The sequence below is a fragment of the Micromesistius poutassou genome, assembly GCF_964030765.1.
Source record: "Micromesistius poutassou genome assembly, chromosome: 3".
NCBI classification, from domain to species: domain Eukaryota; kingdom Metazoa; phylum Chordata; class Actinopteri; order Gadiformes; family Gadidae; genus Micromesistius; species Micromesistius poutassou.
Window position 1 is genome coordinate 24,232,772 of NC_140273.1, and position 9,929 is coordinate 24,242,700.

Consider the following 9,929-nt stretch of genomic DNA (forward strand, 5'->3'; position numbering starts at 1 on the left):
AAACAAACCAAAAATGGGGAATAATTTGGAATGTACCCCTACAGGAGTAGGCCCTAAGTGCCCAGATTCCCCAATGTGCAAATTGTGCTTGATAAAGTGCTTTGATAAAGTGCTGCTATTGTGCAAATCAATTTTAGAAATACAGGGGAAACCACTAAGTTAAAAATGTAAGTGGGATCATAAAAGATCCAGGATTTAAAAGCAGTCAGAAGAAAAACTTTAAAAAGTTTAAAGATTAAAAGGTAGAAATGAGCTCCTAACGTTTCGACACCATGTGTCTTCTTCAGAGGATAGGGTTAGGGTTAGGGTTAGGGTTAGGGTTAGGGTTAGGGTTAGGGTTAGGGTTAGGACAGTCAACAATTAACGACAACACCGCCGAAGGCGGTGGTGTCGCTGGCACGGGCCATCATCAGACGTCCCCCCGGTGGTCCCCCACCCACCCCAACGTTCAAACCAAGGGGTTGCCAGGTCCCCAGCCTGTCAATCCAAAGTCTCTCAGCTCTGCGCCGTTGAGCAGCAGACCAGAAAGGGTTGGCTTCGAGCACCGACGCGGAAAGGGCCAGCCATCCGTGCTCCACAAAATGCGCAACCAAAGGAAGGTGAGCGTCCTTTTTGCGTTTGATGTTGTGTTTGTGTTGGTGGAAACGGACACGTATGGTGTTTCCCGTTTCCCCCACATATTGGAGATTGCATGCGAGGCAACGGATGAGGTACACACAATTTTTGGTGTTGATGTCTGAGTGCCGGTCAGTGGGAAAGACATCTCCATTATTTTTGTTGTGGGCCCACGGAACGAAATTATAAAAATAGGAGCGTCTGTCCACTTTAGGCTCAACCAGGGGCCGTAGTTTGGCCCTAATTAGAAGATCCCTTATATTTTTGTTCCTACGGTAGGCCGCAATAATATTATAACCAGGAAGGTAGGTGGTGGAGTCCAGAAGACACTGGAAATTATTTCTGACACATCGGGTCAGGCGAGAGGAAGAGGTGGAGTAGGTCGTTACCAAGGGGATACGCTGTCCCTCAACGGGTGGACGCACTAATTTAAACTCCTTAAGGGAGAGACGGCGGGCCGAGCGCGAGTAACCCCTAAGGGAAAGGGCTTGAAATAGAATTTTGACAGCCGCCCAGAAGTCAGAAGTTCTGGAGCAGATGCGTTGAAACCGTAAGAGTTGCGACTTAAGGAGTCCAGCGAATGTGTGTTTGGGATGGAAGCTGTTCGCATGCAAGAGCGCATGCGTGTCAGTGGGTTTGAAGTAGACCTTGACGTCTAGAGTGAGGGACATCGCAAAGTCAGGACCTTTAAACGTGGTGGTGTCCAGGAAATCGACCGAGGAGAGGTGTTGACATGATTTAAGTGTGATAGATGGATCGTGTGTGTTGAGGATTTCTAAGAAAAGTTGGAATTCCGATTCTGAGTGTTGCCAAACGCCCCAGATGTCGTCTAGATAGCGCATGTAGGAGAGAGGTTGCAGAGGGCAGGCGGCGAGCGCAGAGGTTTCCCATTGGGCCATGAAGAGATTAGCGTAGGAGGGGGCGAATTTCTTCCCCATAGCCGTACCCTTAACCTGAAGGAAGAATTGGTCGTCAAAGAGGAAATCATTCCTAGTAAGGTTAATCTCAAGCAGGCGGAGGAGTTCGTCATCAGGGCGCGTGACGTCAGGGTTAAGATTAAAAGCATTGCGCACGGCGCGCATGCCCCCAGCAATATCAATATTGGTGTATAGGCTGTCAACGTCCATCGTAAAGAGGAAGGCGTGCGTGGGGATCCGGAGCGCACGCACCTTGGAAACGAAATCATAGGTATCCTTCACGTAGCTCGCGTGGGAGATAGACAAAGGATAAAGGTAATGATCGAGAAACTCTGCCGTGTGGTATGTCTCGCTGCTGCAGTCAGAGACGATGGGTCGTCCCGGGGGGATTTTAAAGGGCTCACTCCAGGCCACAGGCTCCTTATGTATTTTGGGCAACATGTAGAAGAGTCTGGGCCTGGGCTGGGCATCCCCTAGAAGGTAATCGCGTTGTTTGTGCGTAATGTATTTTTTTCTCCAAAGGGAGTGAATCAATTCAAAGATCATCGGAACGGTCTCAGTATATATGGGAGCCTCAAGTTTTGAGTAATAGCGTGCATCGTGCAGTTGCCTATGGCCCTCCCATATATACTGAGACCTATCCATGATGACAACAGCGCTGCCTTTATCGGCGGGCTTGATGACTATGCTTTTGTTTCCAATCAGTTGTCGGAGAGCCTCCGACTCCTCGGGGAGGAGGTTAGCGGGGGCCGGGTTGATCCTAAAGGAGTCAGCGTAGTACAGGAGGTCATCACTGATCAGACGCGTCACCTCAACCGGGACATCCTCATCTGGCGGAACCCACGACGACTTGTAAGTAAAGGGTGTTTTCTCAGACGGGGGGTGATCTCTAAAGTAAACAGCGAGTTTAACCCTACGGTGATATTGTTGCAAATCCGAGCGGACCTGTTGGTAAAGCTCACAGGGGTTTATGTCGGTCGAAGGGATGAACGTGAGTCCTTTGTCAAGAAGGGAAAACTGCGCCGCGGTCAATCGGAAAGACGGAGAGAGATTTATAACGGAGCGGCTCCCTCGAGGCGTGTCTAGGGACGCGGGAGCGCTCAGTTTAAAAACTTAACCCATTGGCCAAAGAGGAGCGCTGCCGTGTCTCGAGACCAGTGGACATTGTCCCTCTCAGTCACAAAGGACTTCTTGGGCAGAGCGGGGATGGATTCATAGCGGGTGGAGATAAAGGTATTTAATTTTGAGAGAAGCTCCTGTTCCCTGAACGGGAGCGCGCGAGAGTAATTAATCTCCGGGATGAGGATCGCTGCGCAAGGGAACGCGATGCGCGCCCATTTGACTGCGGTTTGAAGATTACCCACACAAACCCGTTCTGTTTTGTTACCCCTCTCGTTGATTCCGAACGCCAGAACCAGTTTGCGGACCTTGGGGTCGACGGCGGTCTTCGCCAGAACCGCGGAGGCATGACGAAAGGACGCGCCAGGGTAGCCGTCGATCTGAAGACCAGGTAAGCCATATTCGGCGAAGCGCGTGACATTAGAATCCCCTATAACCAGAAGCGGTTCCCTCGACTGCAAGCGCCATTCCTGGCATTTCTTACCCGTGCTGGGGTGACGGGTGGGTCTGGCGAGAGTCACAGTCGGGGTGGAGATCGGGAGGGCGGGGCCCCGCGCGTCAGCAGCCGCGTCGTTCCTCTCAGCGTTGGCCCGGGCTAACCCATGCGTGGGTGTCGAGCCGGAGGGCGGTAGAGGAAGAGAGGAAGAGGGAGTCGAAGAGATGACCCTGACCGGAACAGCAGCGGGCGTCAGGACCCCGTGCAGAGGCGCAGGTGCGGAGGATGGCGAGGAGGGTCCCGGAGCGCGCGTGGCTGCGGTGCGTCTGCGGAGGCGGCAGGACGCGAGTCTGGTCCTGCGGGCCAGCGGTGTGTCGCTCCGAGGGGGTCCCGGGACTGCAGGTCGTGGAGGAGAGGGGGTGGGGGGCACAGAAGACGAAGAGGAGGGAGGGGGGGAGGCTGGGGGGATGGGGGGGCACAGAGGCGGAGAAGACGGAGAAGAGGAGAAGGCCAACGAGAGGGTGGGTGACGGCAGCCTGGAACGCCGGTCAGCAGGCCACGCCCCCATGTTGAGGTCAACCGGACCGGGCCCAGGGGTCCGGAAGCCGGGGGCAGGCGGGGGAGAAGAGGAGAAGGCCAACGAGAAGGTGGGTGACGGCAGCCTGGAAGGCCGGTCAGCAGGCCACGCCCCCATGTTGAGGTCAATCGGACCGGGCCCAGGGGTCCGGAAGCCGGGGGCAGGCGGCGGCGATGCCTCAGGTGGGTTGAAGCGCGGCAGCGCAGCGCCAGGCGCGATGTCCGGGAACAGCTGGACCAGTCGAACCGGGGTGTCCAATGTGTCTCGGAGGCGAGCGCGCAGCGCCTCCACCGTCTCCGGGCGCAGGCGTTCTCCGAAATGACGTTGAGCCCAGGCCAACGCCACAACGAAGTTGGGGCGCCAGATGGGGTCTGACAACAGGAGGAGCGCACTAACCTTCTCCTCTAAGGCAGCCTTGTAGTGGTCGCGGAGCACCAGCATCGTGGTGTGCTCCCAGTTGCGTGCGTTGCCTTCTATGAGTTGCGCGGTAGCAGCGTTGGGGACCGCAGGGCGTATGGAGACCCTCAAATTCTCCGCGAGCCTGGCGACAACGGGCAGGGGCTCAGGACCCACGCAGTTGGCGAGGTGGTGAGAGGCCTTCAAGGCCGCCAGGATCAGCCTGTTCTTGCGCCTGAAGTCCGGATCGTCGGAGAGTTGAGCGGCAGGGGCGCGCGCGCGCGGCGCTTGACTGGGTGGAGGCGGACGCGCAGACCCAGTGCGCGCCGCGTTAGCCACCGGAAGTTCCGGACGTCGTGGAGGTCGGGGCCGGTCTCGGGGTCGCTGGTCAGGACGTGGGGGTGGAGGCCTCACCTGTGGCTGTGCTCTCCGGGGTCCGGCGGGGGGGCCCGGGGCCCAGGCAGGGCGGCGAGGAGCCCGACGCGCTTCAGGCGCGTGGCGCTGGGGAGGCCTCTGCATCGCCCGGTGAGGAGGTGAGTAGGCATACCGGCGAGGAGGCGAGTAGGCCGGTCGGCGAGGAGGCGAGTGGGCCGGTCTGCGGGGAGGCGAGTAGGCTGGTCGGTGGGGAGGCGCGTAGACCGGTCTGTGGGTCTCAGACCAGGATCCGTGGTAGTGGTGGCGAGCAGGCCCGTGGGGAGACCAGTACCTTACGGGCCTGGCGTATTGCTCACTTCGCCCTGGAGACGAGTGGCGCGGGACCCAGAGGCGTTCATGCCCGTCATCACGTCGGCGGAAACGATCCTCCGGGACAGGTGGCGCCCACGTGGAAAGGCTCATTAACGGAGGAGGCTGGGTGGGTCCACGAGGAGACCGTCTTCTACGGCCCCTTTGGACCAGGGTCCACTCACCATCGGCTGGGTGGTAGTCGGGATGCATTGTTCTCCTCTAGCAGTGTAGGAGCTTGAACGATAGCGGAACGAAACTATGCTAAACTGTAGGTTTTTAAATAAGACAAGTGTGATCCAGCCAATATCCGTTTTTATTTCAAGAAATTTGGCTGCTGTAGGCTAGTACAACGTTTCGTCAATTAATGACTTCATCAGGTACATTTTAAATAGCAATAGAGACAGACCGTATGATCGAGAATCCTATCAAGCCGAGGTAACTAAGCACGAATAAGACAGCACAGAAACAAATACTTTTATAGACAGTTACAGTAGAGGGAAGGGACATTTAACATCTGGGGCAGAGGTGTCCAATGGGGGGGCCGTACAACACAACAAATTTGATGTTTGGGGTGGAAAGCCAATCGGGGGGTCAGATGAAGAACCAATTGGAGGTCAGGGGAATAAGATTTGAATTGGGCCAATAGAGAGGTCAGATTTTCAAATGTAAATGTGCCTAATGCAACAATGTATATAAATATATATATGGTTGTATCTCCCAGTCACCAGCAGGTGGAGTGAGAGGGACCACGGTGCCTGCACCTTCTGGAGTCGCCAGTAGTGGTCGCTGGTTGTCCCCAGACCGGGTGGCGTTGGAAGGACAGCTCGCGACAGAATCAAAAATAAAAATAAAAACATAATACAATGACGCCGTTGCATTTAATTATTACAGTAGAGGACAAAAAACAAATAGCCGAAAAGAATTAAAGCATAAAAAAATCCGGAACGTGCCCCAAATATTATATTTGGGTAATAATGTAACTGTAAAAACGGTTCAAACAACAGGAGCATCCTAATAAACACATGGTATACCTATTTAGATTACATAATTAAAGGGGTAAATAAATAAATAAATGCTGTGGTAAAGGAAAGGGGGGCCGATCGTGAATTCGAATTGAACCGCACCGTAACTAAAAGTATATAGTGTTATATTTATGTTTTATATGTTACACTACCATCGAACATCCAGGAGATGGAGCTGGAGAACCGCGGTAATATAATCAATTCGAGTCACCAACAGGGGGTGCTAAGTGACTCCAAGTTATATTCAGGTTGGAGATCCAAGATGGTGGCGGAGGTGAGTCGAAGGGTAAGCATAATAATTAAATAAGAGTGATATTGGGGGTCACAGAAATGCCAATGTGTGACGATAAATAGTGAAGGTATAACACGAAACGAATCGACGGAGAACAAAACACAAATGGTTATCAAATTGAACCGAAAACTTAAAAAGAGTTCGGACCAAACTGGCCGCAGAGCGTCTTTGTTCCCCGCAGTCAGTGGCGAAATCATACGTTCAGTTAGGGTTAGGGTTAGGGTTAGGGTTAGGGTTAGGGTTAGGGTTAGGTTAGGGTTAGGGTTAGGGTTAGGGTTAGGGTTAGGGTTAGGGTTAGGGTAGGGTTAGGGTTAGGGTTAGGGTTAGGGTTAGGGTTAGGTTTTTGTAGTGATTCAGTTTTTGACGGTCATGCGACCCTGGGTGCACTGGCACACCATCTCCCAATCCTTTCATTTAGTTTTTTTCTTTTAGATATATATTGTTGTTTTTCATTTTTGTGTTTTATTTCTTTTTTTGCAGGGATTGAATAAAACCAGAGGAAGAGAAGGAGGAGCAGGAGGAGCAGCAGCTGGGGTCTGAGGAGGCGCGGAGCAAAGGTGAGTATACTTAATATTCTATTTCCTTTTATGACCCCCAAGAGCGAGTCAAGAGGGAGCAGGGCACCGCCAGTGTCGGTGAAGGCCCAAGGGGTCGGGGCTCCGAGAGGCCTCCCATAGTGGGGCAGCCAGCACAGCAGTCGGGCCGATAAAAACACACTTCTATTGGAATAAAAGAAGGGGCGATCTAAGGGCCCTGTTCGCACCCACATGCGTATAAATATGTAAAAATCCATAAATAGATGTATAAATAGACACCCTCACATACATATATATATACACATCCATACATACTTGCATGCATTCATACCCATCCACATCCATCCTCTCATAAATAATAAAAACATGCGCATGATTACAAAATATATAATATATATAGGAATAAAAAAGGAAGCCACTGCAATCTCAAGTAATTCATGGATGGAAAATGCAGGACCCCCTTTAATATGAAAAGACACACACACATATATAAAAAAACATATATATATATATATATATACACACACACATAAGGGAATGATAAAAGCATGCAAGAAGTATTAAAAACAAACAGGATAAAAATAAGTGCTTTGGTAAGTGCGGGAATAGATAAAACGAATAAATAGGTATATAAATAGATATAAAAGGATAAATAAGGTATAATAAAATCATTCAAACATTCATACCATTCTTACACATAAAAAAGAGGCCTCCAATGGAATAAAATAGGGGGGTAAAAAGTAGAGGAGGTGGAAGGCCTCAATAAAAACATGGTCTAAAAGAGTCACACAGGAAGGATTAAAACATGCAACATATTAAAACACACAATTGGCCCGACGCCATGCAGGAAGCCCCCAGGGAGGAGTCCCAGGACCTCCCGGCAGCCCCAACAGCGGCCCAGTACGGTCCCTGCTCCCCGATGTTCAGGCCCAAGGGGGTAAGTGTCTGAAGTCTGTTAAAATTGCTCCGCTGTCCTCCTCTAGTTAAAAGAAGTGCCTCTGCTGTGGAGAGGGGGCGCTTCAAATCAGTGGAGAGGTGGGCCCGCACCAGGGTGCCTTTAGGGCTCCGGCTTTTTGGGTGGGGGTCCACAGTAGAGGTTAGGGTTAGGGTTAGGGTTAGGGTTAGGGGTTAGGGGTTAGGGTTAGGGTTAGGGTTAGGGTTAGGGTTAGGTTTTTGTAGTTATTCAGCTTTTGAAGGTCATGCGACCCTGGGTGCACTGGCACACCATCTCCCAATCCTTTCATTTCGTTTTTTTCTTTTAGATATATATTGTGTTGTTTTTCATTTTTGTATTTTATTTCTTTTTGTGCAGGGATTGAATAAAACCAGAGGAAGAGAAGGAGGAGCAGGAGGAGCAGCAGCTGGGGTCTGAGGAGGCGCGGAGCAAAGGTGAGTATACTTTTTAATTTCTATGTCCTTTTATGACCCCCAAGAGCGAGTCAAGAGGGAGCAGGGCACCGCCAGTGCCGGTGAGGGCCCAAGGGGTCGGGGCTCCGAGAGGCCTCCCACAGTGGGGCAGCCAGCACAGCAGTCGGGCCGATATAAATGCACTTCTATTGGAATAAAAGAAGGGGCGATCTAAGGGCCCTGTCCGCATCCACATGCATAAAATATGTAAAATCCCATAAATACATGTATAAATAGACACACTCACACGCATATACACATCCATACATACTTGCATGCATTCATGCCCATCCAAATAAATCCTCTCATAAATAATAAAACATGCGCATGAATACCAAATATAAAATATATGTATATAGGAATAAAAAAGGAAGCCACTGCAATCTCAAATAATTCATGGATGGAAAATGCAGGACCCCCTTTAATATAAAAATGCACACACACATATATATAAAAAAACATATATACATATAGATACACACACATAAGGGAATGATAAAAGCATGCAAGACGTATTAAAAACAAGCAGGATAAAAATAAGTGCTTTAGGTAAGTGCGAGAATAGATAAAATGAATAAATAGATAAATAAATAGGTATATAAATAGATATAAAAGGATAAATAAGGTGTAGTAAAATCATTCAAACATTCATACCATTCTTACACATAAAAGAGACCTCCAATGGAATGAAATAGGGGGGTAAAAAGTAGAGGAGGTGGAAGGCCTCAATAAAATCATGATCTAAAAGAGTCACACAGGAAGGATTAAAACATGCAACATATTAAAACACACAATTGGCCCGACGCCATGCAGGAAGCCCCCAGGGAGGAGTCCCAGGACCTCCCGGCAGCCCCAACAGCGGCCCGGTACGGTCCCTGCTCCCCGATGTCCAGGCCCAAGGGGGTAAGTGTCTAAAGTCTGTTAAAATTGCTCCGCTGTCCTCCTCTAGTTAAAAGAAGTGCCTCTGCTGTGGAGAGGGGGCGCTTAAAATAAGTGGAGAGGTGGGCCCGCACCAGGGTGCCTTTAGGGTTCCGGCTTATTGGGTGGGGGTCCACAGTAGAGGCCGCAGGTCAGTGAGGGTGAAATGTGGGGAACAAAAGGTTATGGTTAGGCATGGGTGAAGGAAGGTTATGGTTAGGGTGAGGGTGAGGGTTGGGGTTAGGGTTAGGGTTAGGGTTAGGTTTGGGGTTGGGGTTAGGGTTAGGGTAAGGGTAAGGGTTGGGGTTAGGGTAAGGGTAAGGGTTGGGGTTGGGGTTAGGGTAAGGGTTGGGGTTAGGGTTAGGGTTGGGGTTGGGGTGAGGGTTGGGGTTAGGGTAAGGGTAAGGGTAAGGGTAAGGGTTAGGGTGAGGGTGAGGGTGAGGGTGAGGGTGTGATCTGGTAGTGAGTGTGGTTGTGGTGAGATGTGGTGGGTGATTCCGGTGGAGGAGGACGTAGCTGCTCCATCCAAATGTTGAAAATTTCCGTGGCGGATTCGGGTGTCCAGTGCAGGTTGTCGGAAGTGAAGTGGATGGGGTAGGTGCCATATAGTATGTTGGGGGTGCAGTCAGAGAAGTGATTGTTGATGTATCTGAGTGTGTCCTGTTGTGATCTGGAAAGATAGCGGGAGAAGTGGATGCCTGGGAAGTAGATGGATGCTTGGGGGTAGCGCTCTGTGGCCTTGGTGAGGAGTGCATCAAACTGGGCCGCTGCCCTCTTGCCCCCCTGCTCCCTGTTGTTAAAGCCCAGAGAGAGCACCACAATTTGTGTGTGCGGGTTGATGGGGCTCTTATCTAAAATCTGTGTGATGTGGGAGAAGTTGGCACCGGGGTAACTGTCAATTTGGACGTCTATGTGTGTGTGGGGAGGGATCCGACCCAGGTTTGAGTCACCGATGAACACTACGGGCA